The sequence below is a fragment of the Poecilia reticulata genome, linkage group LG20, assembly GCF_000633615.1.
Source record: "Poecilia reticulata strain Guanapo linkage group LG20, Guppy_female_1.0+MT, whole genome shotgun sequence".
NCBI classification, from domain to species: Eukaryota; Metazoa; Chordata; class Actinopteri; order Cyprinodontiformes; family Poeciliidae; genus Poecilia; species Poecilia reticulata.
In genome coordinates, this window is record NC_024350.1 from 9,699,531 (window position 1) to 9,708,074 (window position 8,544).

The window sequence follows — 8,544 nt, forward strand, 5'->3', positions numbered from 1 at the left end:
GTTAAAGCGTCCAGATCAGAGATGATTCTCTGACAGATATTGTTCTTAGTATGAGTAATAATGAGCTCCACGATGTTCTCTGTGCGTAAAACCTAAACTGTCTGCGCACCAAGTGGTCAGCTGATCACAGTCTGGATAGAAACCAGCGAACTGCTCTCTGTTCTTATCAAGACGAGGTGAGGAGGGAATCTGACATATTAACTCAGTTAAGTTTTTACTGGTTTTGTTTTTAAAAATATWTTGTATATTTGGCGTTTGTCACCTCATGTGTGATTAATTGGAGCGTAACGGTGGAACATTTATGCGCATTTATTGCCCAGCGCTCTGCGCTCGTTTCTGCCTAACGGATCTGCACTTTAATTTCTTTCCTCCCTCAACAGTCAGCTGCTACTCCTCTACTTAAACTGCAATAAGTAGATCAACACAACTTGATCACACATTCTCTTTAGCTTTTCTCTGTGTGCTCAAAACTCATTAAATGTAAACTCGTTAGAAGCCCGAGCCACCATCAGGCAAATAGTTCTGGTCCGACCCGAACTATTGTTACCTGTCAAATTACCTGTCCAAACAGAGCTTCCTAACCAAGGTGTCCGTAACTCTTCAACACGCTGWCAGCTCTCGGTCAGAAAGACGCATTTAGTTCAGWGTCCATGAGATGATATTCAGAAAGGATCTTTTATTTGATTGATTTTAGTTTCCTYTGCGATGAACTCTTTGCGTAAAGTCTATCATGTCTCCATGTGCGCCAGTCAAAGGTGTTAATTATAACATGTCAAATGACAGAAGGGCTTAAAAAAATAACCAAATATTCAGTTTGGTTATTTTATATATATATATATAGATGTACACACACACATTTTAAATTTTGCCCCCCCAGAGGTAGTCCTGGCCCCCCCTTGGCCCCCCCAACTTTAAAAGTCTAGCTCCGCCACTGGTGACACAGAGCCAATCTACTCAACAATGCATGACTAAAGTATACATGCAAAAACATACACTATAAAGGTCGCACAGGCCCATGGATGATTGCTATCCATTGGCCTAAAAGGCTCGGTGATGCAGCTTCTCTGTGTTTTTACAGGTCGCTGCTGATTGTATAGCTGGAGGGCAGCTGTGGAGACAGCAATCCATTAAAAATGGAGCAGTGAAACCTAAGGCTTGGTGCAGAACACATAAGTATCAATAAATATAGTCCTGAGGCAAATGTGAGACTGACGCATAAAAACGTTCAGAAGATGTCACAAACACAACATTGTCAAAACTTTCCAAACCACACAAGGTCTGAAGGTTGATTTATTTTTCTTTTTTCATTTTTGATCTGATTGAGTGATTTCCACCTTTTTACATCGTAATCTATACTACCATTAAATTACAGGAAGAGAGCTGAGATTAGTTTAAACCTCAAGAGGCAGTGAGGTAGATTCAAAACATACATCAAATAAAACTCCTATATTCCCTCTAAATAGCTGAGTATTTCCAGTAATTTTAATTAAACTTTCTGGAGTGCAAGTAAACAGGATTAATAACTTCTTGCTTGAAGAAGAACAGCTCAGCATAGAGCGTATAGACATCTTCCATCTTGAATAGCTTAAAAGCTACTGGAGCACCGACAGCAGATAAACGAGACGATAAAGCTTTGGCAAATCCAAAACTCACGTCAACGAAGCATAACCATTTAACACGAGGTTTTATGCAGTTGAGGAGCAAATGAACACAAAACAGCAACAGACAAAATTAAGCTTCCTCTCACACAGTACACATTTCTTTGACTGAGTTAGAGGAATAAGAAAAGAGTTCCTAGCAGGAAACAAACAGGGACCAGGTACATGCAGAAAACTCCTGTGAGGGGTGAAGGAGAGGTGTTGCTGGAACAGTGAACATGGGCAGCTGTGAGGGGTGAGCAAAAGGCATCCTGAGGGAGAGAAAGAGAGAGAGCGAAACAGCAAAACTATTCAATTAGTTTTCAGAATCTGCCATGACACAATAAAATTGTAACTTTCAGATGAGAGTTGGCCTAGATGCACACAGCTGGTAGAAACATATGCCCTCAAATATTGCTGAACGATTACTCAGCAGTGCACATTGTTTAAGTTATATTCTACTGCTGGCTATGAATTTTTATAAGTAATGTAATTATTAAAAGGCAAAGGTTTACTGTTTAAATATGAGGTATATTTGTTCATTTTCTCATTACAGTAATTAAATGTATAACCACTTGCCTATAGATTTGCTTGGCAGTCATTCGGAAATGTGGTTTCTCTTCTTTATATTATCTGCAAATTAAAACTATATAGACGAGATCAGAGTATCTAGAGCAAATAACTCAACACTGGTGTCATCCCCTCTTGCCTCACACGTTGCAGTGGGGCTGTAAAAGGGGAAAAGAGATGGCATGTGTCAGCACATTATGTAGTACATTGTTGAAGCACTTCCTGTAATTTAATGGTTGGCTGGTTTTTATTCTCGCAATAACATCCTGTGTCTCCCAGGTCTCAGAGCATTCATTTGTTGGACAGGTAAAGTGTAACTATTTTCTTTTGTCAAGTTGCTGCCGAGCGTTGGTTAAAAAGGTCACATATTTGTCGGTATGCAAAAGAACGAACGGAAACAGCCTGGACTAAATGTGTTTTCTCAAAGGAGTTGATTAGGTTGTAAGTTACAATCAAGGGCATTTTTATAGCTGCGCAAACAAGGTGATGCTACAAAAAAAAAAAAAAAAAGTTCAAGTAGGATACCTTCTCTGCTTTCAGGTTAACCAGAAAAATTCTCTGTACTTTGATAAAAAAAAATCTTCACAAAGTTTCACAATGCTTAAAAAATTATATCTGAAGTCAAAGCAGAGGAACTTCAATGTGGAATAAGACAAATAGAGAGATGGAGGGTTGTCAATTGACGCTTTAAATTTCAACAGGAGAGATCTTCCCTTCATTTTCTCTTGCCTTTCAGGGCATCCATAAGCCTTGAGGTTAACAGTACCTGCTGAGGATGCAGGTTCAGCTTAATCTGATTAGTTACAGCCGTAGACAGTACATCTCTGGAAGTGTGCGATTATTGAAATGGACAACAACAAAAAAAAGGAAGAAATTCAGCTAAACCGCAAACCAGTCACTTGAAAAATGCAGATCAAAACATGTGATTTTCTACAAACTACTTCACTGTAACAACCACAGGAAGCTGAAACCACAAAAAACCTTCAAAAACACCAAGTTTAAGAAAAATATGTGTCTTGACAGCTATGTAAAACAGAGACATTATTCAATGCTTCAAATGCTAATTAGTGGCATTAATTTGTACTTTTAACCATTTCACTTCACTGTCCAGAAGAATCATAATGGTCCTGCATGTATCTGTAAATGTTGTACATTTTACCTGTCTTGCACCATTTGTAAGAGCTTATTCTGGTAAACATAATTCATGTACTATATTTTTAGCATAAATCACAAAATCTATTTTTTTTGCTAATCTTTCCATGCCTGCCTTGTTTTTTATTCCAGGCATAGTATATCCATGACAACACCGTGACACTGAGCAGAATAAACATGTTTTCTACCAGCCTAAATCAAATGTTAAATGTGGTGTCTTCTGTGGGCTTCACATAAAACGGTCTGGGCTCTGCGAGTTCTTGGAACAATTGGCATCAGTGCAAAGGTCTGTGCCTGAGGCAAATGCTATTGATCTGAACCACTATTAAGAAGGAAGCCAGAGGAAAGAACGAGAGGCAGAGAAAGAGGTACAGACCGGAAAGAAAAGAAAGCCTCATTCGTTATCTGTGGGTTCAGTAAATATGGTAAACAGGTATGTCTAGTATTGTAATAGAACTCTAACATATTTTAGAATGTACCACTTGATTACACAGAATCATGCTTTATAAAATCTACAATTCATTTTGACATTAAATGTGTTTTTCCCAGGAGAAAATATAAGGTGATTTTTTTTTTTTTTTTACCTCAACAGCATTTCAGAAATTGAGCCTCACACAGATGGTGGGGATAGTGTGATGGTTTGGGGTTACAGTACTTTGCTTTTTCAAGACCTGGTAGATTTGCTTTAATTGATAGAACTGGGTCAAGCTATGTAGATGGACAAGTCCCCCTCTAAATATCCCCAACAAATCCATGAAAATCCTCCAGAGTGGCTAATTAAAACAATTATGCAAAGAAGAATGTGTCAGATTTCCTCCACAGCAATTGCCAGTTAAGGTGAAATACACACATAACTCGTCAAAAGTAGGTATTTTGCATCGTTTTATTCCTTTAATAGATGGAATTTAAATACGAAAACATTTATTCTCTGTAACCTTTGTCTGAGATAAACTTGTATTTCATCATCTGAAACTTAATGTAAGTGCGAAAGAAGCCAAAACAGAAGAAAACTGAGGAGAAAAGTCTTTCTAAAGACATTGCATGTCCTGTTGGAAATCAGTAAGATCCACTTAATAAATATGTATTTATTCACGTTTATTTTTCTCTTTTCAGCAGCTCATTTGTTAAAAGGGTTTATCTGGATGTCCCCTGGAGAACAATAAGAGTCATCTTTTGCACGGGCAGAAAACAAGCCAATGTGGTACTGGATGATTACGTTTTAATCAGATCTCTGCTGCAGGGCCACCGGTGCTTGGCACCTATTAAAGCAGAAGGCAGTCACTGTGGCCAGGACGATATTTAAATGCTCATGCAGTGGTTGCAGCAACAAAAAGGATATGACATAAGGCAGTCCGCTTCAATACTTGTCAAAAGCATCTAACTCGAACCACTTTTATTTACAGGTGTATCTCAGCTTTGATCATTACTGCAGTGTACCATTTTGAGAAGGCACCTGAAAACTGTCCGTTTATATTTTAATGGGTGAAATTCTTCTCTTACAATGAAAAGAAAGCATTTCAATACTAATAATAAGTAATTAGTCATCAAATAATTAGTAGATCAAAACACACTAGCGCATGTGCTTTGAAGAATTTTTTATTTTATTTTTTTTTTATATCTACAACTAGATTAAGTCACGTGTTTATGGTGTTTAATTTCACTCACTGCCACCGAAATCTGATGGGCATAAAGGTAACTCAGGATTCAAATCGGTAAACCAGACATTGAGGACTTTCCAAGAGCTGCTGCAAAGATAATTCAACAGAAATGCTCCAGAAGCACTGTAGCAACACCAGCAAAACATGAAGGTAAAATAAAACCTTTGAGAGCAAAATTTCTTTCCAATACAGCGACAAGCTAAAGCCTAACAAGCTCTTCCAAGCCGTTTGAAAATCCATCTGTTCCTGGATTTCCTGCAGGCTTTTTTTGCCTCCTGCTTGGAAATTTTTTACATGTCCTCCGTCACTGGTTGCCACCAGACTGGAGTGTTCCTGTAGATTAATAGAAAAAAAAAAAAAAAAGTGGCTTTGCTCATTGCTGTAGGGAAAAGAGGGCACAAAGTTCACAGAAGCATAAATGAAGGGCATAATTTTTTTCCAGGTGCAAAACAAATATTGCTAGCTATAAGCATTAGCGTCGCACACAAGCACATTCAAATGAAAATGTTCATGATTGAACTTCATGAGACAGTTTTTACGTCCGGTGTCATTAAATGAGGCTCAGTAGTGAACAGAAATGTAAACTGTGTTTTCTTTTAGGAAAATCTTGCTATTTTATGCCAAAGTGAAATATTTTCCACCAAAAGCAAGAGCTTGGTTTCTGTAAATTTGTGTGTGTGTGTGTGTGTGTGTGTGTGTGTGTGTGTGCGTGTGTGTGTGTGTGTGCGTGTGTGTGTGTGAATGCAGTCGATCCTTTTTTGTAAAAGTAATGAAAGTTTTCGAGGCACAGAAGGCACCAGTGCGACGGTGTGCAGCAGTAACTTATGTGGCAACATGATTAATTCAAGTCTCTATTAAACTGGAATGAATTCTGAAAGGTCAAGTATTTTGCACCTCACTTCATTACTCTGCTATCTTAATCAAATGGATTTCTTTTATTATCTCGCCCACTCCGTGATTGAATGTGTCCGATCTACCCAGTGCTGATGGATGTTGTTTCCCTGAGCAACAATCCCAGAGGTTTTTCGTGAAATAATGACCAACTCTCATGACTAATGGACGCAGGTTGCAGAAGATCAGCTGGAACACCTCGGTGATGCGGTTGCAAAGAGAGATCTTTATTTGCAGGTACGATTATGTCTTATGCTATTAAGTCCATACTGTTTTCACATGATTACTTTTTTTTTTTTTTTTCTTAGCAGGATGAATTTTCTCACTCATTTAAGCGTCAACGAGTGGAAAGTGTCATGCTGCCATAGAGTTATTTTCCATGTTTTTTAATACATGACATGGTGAGAATATCCATGCATTTCTCTAAACTTCTCATTTTAGTACGATGTTTTGCATTTAATTATAAATTGTCAGAAAGGAAATCACTGGATCGGCATGTTTATCGTTTTAAATGTTTTTGTCACATGCATTGTGATCTATGTTGCCTGCTGTGTGTACACAGTCATCTTCCAGGCTGCAGTAACCCAAAGAAAGTTTACAGTGACCACAAGAAGGCACTAAAACACCTTGTGATTTTTCACATCTGGCACAGGGAAGAGCAATGTCAACAAGGCTCTTGATTTCATGACGTTTCAGAATAATTGGCTAAAAATCTTGGACTTTTCCACAATAAAGTAACTATGTTACCCTAAGTTGTGATGAGAATGCCACATCTAGCAGAAACTTTGCATCGCAGTGGTATGTAGTGCCTTGAATTTGATGTCTGTCTCTAAGAATTTTCCAACTCTTCCTCTTCAGCATGTCATCACAACAGTACTTCTTGGATGACGCCATTGACAACCGTTCTTAGATGTGCTGAACATATATTTGTCAGAAGTATAAAATTTTACACAGAATTTTCTCATGTGCGTTTACTTGTCGCTCACAGACAAAACTACTGATTGTTCTGTGCTGGTACACAGATTGTCTAATATTTTTGCTCCTCTCAGTCCACTACCTTTGGATCAAAACTAATTCACTCAACTTTATTAACATATTCAAACAGACACATTTTGTATGTATATGTTTTCCTTAACAGACACAAGTCAGTGAGTGTGTTTTTGCACACTGAATACCACTGTGCAAAACTGCACAAAACCACTGGTGAAGCCACGTCTTCATTTTTTGCACCGGAATTACGTAGAGTGAACTAGAACATGATTATCAGACAAAGTAGCAAGGAGGGAAAAATGGTGACTTGTGGCTTGACTCATCATCAGGTGAAGATATCATGATATCTAGCATATTTTCTAAATTTCTTCTTCAGATTCTAAAGAAATTTTTTTTTATAATTGATAGGATTTCTCTTTCTACTGGAATTCAAAATTGTACCGTTTTGCTGTCCAAATGTAGGAGGGAAACCAAGAGTATACCCAGTGTCCTGATCTCATAATACAATAGGTCTTTAAGACAAGAAAAACAGGTGTTCTCCTTATTAACAAATTAAGATTAAAAAAAAAACACGTTCTCTATTAATATGCAGAGAAACTTGTGTCTTGTCCACTTGGATAAGGTCAGGTTGTGTCCATTTGCTCCAATCAGTCAATCCTATGATGCTACTCCATGTTGGCTTACTTCCAAATCATCACGTCATCACTTTTTGCAGTACTATCAACCTTGGGAGCCACGACACACACTGCATCTCATCAGAGAGTATTACCCAACACTCAGAGGACAACATTCATCAATGTCCTCCTGCTTTTTGCCGGCGGTGCATTTCTTTCTTTGGATGCCCAGAGTCCATTTCAGTTGTTCTAGCCGCACCGCCGGCTGCCTCGTTTGAAATGCGATCCTTCAGCAACACACGATATGCATCTCTTTCAAGGAGATTGCATCTGTATTCTTTGCTGAAGAAAAACAAACACAAATGTGTGTGTGTTTTCCTTTAACGGGTTTTCTACTGAGCAATGCCACCTGTCCAGTAACGTGCGATAGGACGTGATCAATGAAATGGCTCAATATTAGTTGGGAATAAAATCTAAATTTGCATATGAAATTCTTTGTGCTATTTTCATTAATGTCTACCATTATTTTATGGACAATATCTACATAATTGTGAAATGGAAGAAAGAAAACATCCAGAAGGCCACGCATATCTTCAGTCCAATGTTCACAGATTTTTCTGTTGAATTTAATTCCAAATTATTCACATAAAACATGCATATTCATACTTTTTTTTTTTTTTTGTAGAGCATATCTGTGACGAAGGAGCCGTCACGAGCTGGGACTTAGTAATGCAGTCCGCGTCAGCATGTGAGCACGCCCGCGACCGCTAACTTCATTTTTGTTGCAGCTTAAACTGACGCGGTTCATCGTGGGTGCACGCGCGGCGTTCCTGCTTCAGCTGTCATATCCATTCTTACCTGTTTCCAGTTTCTAACATGTTTCCGGTTCTATTTTCAAGCAGGGCTGTTTCCGGATTGTGGCGCGACGGAAAGGGAGTCACATGACGTAGTGATGTCATCAGAACGTATTGAGTTTATTGTATTTCTGAACACAAGTTTATTTATTTATATTTTTTCTTTTTTTTTTACCCT